This window comes from Lissotriton helveticus, chromosome 5_1, assembly GCF_964261635.1.
Source record: "Lissotriton helveticus chromosome 5_1, aLisHel1.1, whole genome shotgun sequence".
Lineage (NCBI taxonomy): Eukaryota > Metazoa > Chordata > Amphibia > Caudata > Salamandridae > Lissotriton > Lissotriton helveticus.
Window position 1 is genome coordinate 835,810,575 of NC_136065.1, and position 2,893 is coordinate 835,813,467.

Consider the following 2,893-nt stretch of genomic DNA (forward strand, 5'->3'; position numbering starts at 1 on the left):
TTGGGCACACCATCAATGACTGTCCTCCCCTCTGTGATAAAGCGTGTGGTCAGGATGAAAACAGAGCTGAAGCGGCTGTGGAATTGGGGATGCGTCTGGTGGGAGTATTCAACGTGGTGGCTGATATGATCCTTGCCAATGTTAAGGGCGATGCTGTGAGCTTTCAAGTCACTGACGGCTTGGCAGCGGTCCCTGAGATGGACAAACCACGCGAATTAGCAAAAATTATTGCAAAGGCTTATAAAACCATTGGCCGCAATAGTTTAGGAAACAAACTGTATACTCAATTGCAAACACAGGCTAAATCTCAGCCTAAGGTCCCATCTGATACAAATGGGCGCCCAGTCTATTCTAAAAAGAACTGGAGAAATAAGAAAAAGGGGCAAGAACAACAACAGAAACAACGTTCCCGTGCTAGTTCCCCGACCCGTGAATCTTCTGAACGTACTTATGACTTGCGCGACCGCACAAAAATGAAGACTCTTGATAGATTTCAAGCCCCTGATCAGTGTTCTCTTCGTACTTCACAGGACACATCCGGCTCTCAAGCTGGTGGTGGGAATCACCAGGATTGTGGCAAGTGTCAGCAAGTTCCAATGGGATGTTATCAGACTTGTCAGTTTGTTGGCAAGGGGAAACAGGAAGAGCAACCCCTTTCCAAAAGAAAAAAGTCGCTGCTTTAACAGCGAGATATGCCTCCGACCATGAGAACATGGCTACTGGATTGGACTTGGGCAGTAACCCTGCTAGACAGTGCAGAGGAAGTTACAATAGTACTATGTCCTTGACGACAACCCCTGGTGGAGCTGCCTGAAAAGCACGGGACACAAACTGTATAACAGCTCTATGTCCTTGTCTGGACATGAAAGCAACTGAAACATTCATTACTGTGGAGACAGCTGACACACGGGTAGCCCCCCCCCCGGATCAGCTGTACGAAATAGTTTTTCGTATAGAGGGTGACATTGAGCGTGTTATTACTGGGATTTTTGGGGAAAATCTTACCGCTTCCTATGATATTTTTCTAGCAGAGGCGGATTAGCCCCCACCTTTTTTTCTGGCCACGGCTCACGGGGAAGACGTGATACTTCCGAGTTTTTAACGTTACATTCCATAAGAGCATACAGAAGCTTTTGTGGCTGAGTGGGGTTTAGCCCTTGTTCTGGCAGGGTACCGTAATCAACTTGGCTGGGATACTGATTCACCGCCACATGACATTTCTTTACGGTCGATGCCTCAACCGCAACCCCAATATCCTATTAAACGGGAAGCAAAAGGTCCTGTTGCCGACATTCTCACTCAGTTGGAATATCAAGGAGTGATTGAAAAATGTATATCGCCAATGAATAATCCGCTCTTTTCAGTATCCAAACCTGATGGGTCATACCACATAGTTTTTGATTACCGGCATTTGAACTCTCATTGCCAGACCTTTGCGGTGCAAAATTCCCATAGATCTGCCTTGTTGGAAAGCCTAGTTTGTAAAAAATACAAGACGACACTGGATATTTCAAATAGTTTTACAGCCATAATCATAGTGCTAGGTGCCAGTGCAGTGATCTCCTTCTGCATCCGGTCTGCAATACCAGGGTACATAGTGGTACCACCAGACATCACTGTGTTGGCATACAGGTCCTTACGGATATCAACATCACACTTCATAATGGAATTATATGTAGTTTCATGGATACCGCTACTCTCCATACCGAGGAAGGCAGGCTGGAAAAGAGCCTCAGGAGCACGGAATCTCTCATTGCCAATGGTGATCACCTGACCATCTGGAAATTCATAGCTCTTCTCTAGAGAGGATGAAGAAGCAGCAGTGGCCATTTCCTGCTCAAAGTCCAGGGCGACATAGCAGAGCTTCTCCTTGATGTCACGCACAATTTCCCTTTCAGCTGCGGTTGTGAAGCTGTAGCCTCTCTCGGTCAGGATCTTCATGAGGTAGTCCGTCAGGTCACGACCAGCCAAGTCAAGACGCAGGATGGCATGAGGCAGGGCATAACCTTCATAGATGGGCACTGTATGGGTGACACCATCACCAGAATCCATCACAATACCTGTGGTACGACCAGAGGCATACAGGGACAGCACAGCCTGGATTGCCACATACATGGTCGGGGTGTTGAAGGTCTCAAACATGATCTGAGTCATCTTTTCTCTGTTGGCCTTGGGGTTCAATGGAGCCTCTGTTAAAAGTACAGGATGTTCCTCAGGGGCAACACGGAGCTCGTTGTAGAAGGTGTGGTGCCAGATCTTCTCCATATCATCCCAATTGGTGACTATACCATGTTCAATAGGGTACTTCAGGGTCAGGATACCACGCTTGCTCTGAGCTTCATCACCAACATAGCTGTCTTTTTGGCCCATGCCAACCATGACACCCTGATGTCTTGGACGTCCCACAATTGATAGAAAGACAGCACGAGGTGCATCATCTCCTGCGAAGCCAGCCTTGCACATACCAGATCCATTGTCAACAACCAGGGCTGCAATCTCTTCTTCCATGACTGTCTACGTTAATTTTGCGCTACCTAGGCTGAATGACAAAAGGTGGGAGCTGGGGGGAAAGGATGCTGCTTGCACCAGTTACCTTTGGACAACAACGTCAGAGCTACAGGAAGGCAACAGACTTAATCTGTCCCCTGAATGCAGCCAATGGACTGCATTCTCAATGGGTGGGGTCCAGAAAAAATAACGGACCCGGATTATTCGCTGCACGTGTTTTTTGTTTTTTAGACAGCATTGACCCCGATGATATCTATTTTACAGACGATGAAATATGGCCGCATCTGTGTCGAGTAGACCACATAATTCTGCATTTTGTAGATTACGGTTACAAGTTTAATGTTGCCAAGACTCATATCGCATGTTATGCGGTCCTCTTCTTGGG

General features: G+C 47.1%; 1 pseudogene; it reads right to left on the reverse strand.

Moving 5' to 3' along the window:
* Positions 1–1,419: 1,419 nt before the first annotated feature.
* LOC144752555 (actin, cytoplasmic 3 pseudogene) lies at positions 1,420–2,619 on the reverse strand (annotated as a pseudogene).
* Between the last annotated feature and the right edge of the window lie 274 nt (positions 2,620–2,893).